Below are 732 nucleotides of genomic sequence, written 5' to 3'. Positions count from 1 at the left end.
CTATTAACGTAAATAAATAGAGGTAATTTTACAGTAAAACTTTTGTATAAAACATTTTTTGATATCTTGAATAGTTTTCGAGATATAACGAAAGAAAAAAGAATTAATTTACATATAAGGGGTGGACTCATCCCTTTAAACAGTTTTTTAGCACCAACTGATAATTTCTAAATTCTATTTATGTGACCTCAAAGTGTACCAAGTTTCATTCAAATCAGAATTTGACACTTCGCGAGGTTCCCTTGTCAGAGAGGATCCTCTCGACTCTCGAGTCTCTGGTCCAGATAATATCGATGGTTGCAACTTGCGAGAGTTGCGAGTGGTTGCGAGACTTGCGAGTGAACGGACCGGCTGCGGGCTGATATGATTGCGAGTTGCCGCAAGTCGCGATCACGGCGATCACGCGCGCTATGTTCTGCATAAATATCATATGTGCTCGCCACCGTCCTTCCGTCTGCTAACCTGATGATGATCGAAGCTGACAAGATACTGTATTTGAGAAGATATTTGACGCTCGTCGTCCGCTCGCAGCTGCGTTTACCGCGATGCGAGATAACGAGTCGTCCGCCGCAACGCGGAGGTTATGTTCTCGGTTACGTGCATTCTTGCTACCTGCGACCTGAAATTTGTATCGCGGCGTGCAATAGGACGTACAGCACGACGGTGCCGCAGTCGTCGCAGTCCGACGTCGATCATAAACTGATGTTGTTTTGCGATGACATTAAGAAGGGA

The sequence above is a fragment of the Wasmannia auropunctata genome, unplaced genomic scaffold (assembly GCF_000956235.1).
Source record: "Wasmannia auropunctata unplaced genomic scaffold, wasmannia.A_1.0 LD336076.1, whole genome shotgun sequence".
NCBI lineage: Eukaryota > Metazoa > Arthropoda > Insecta > Hymenoptera > Formicidae > Wasmannia > Wasmannia auropunctata.
This window is presented reverse-complemented; position numbering follows the sequence as displayed.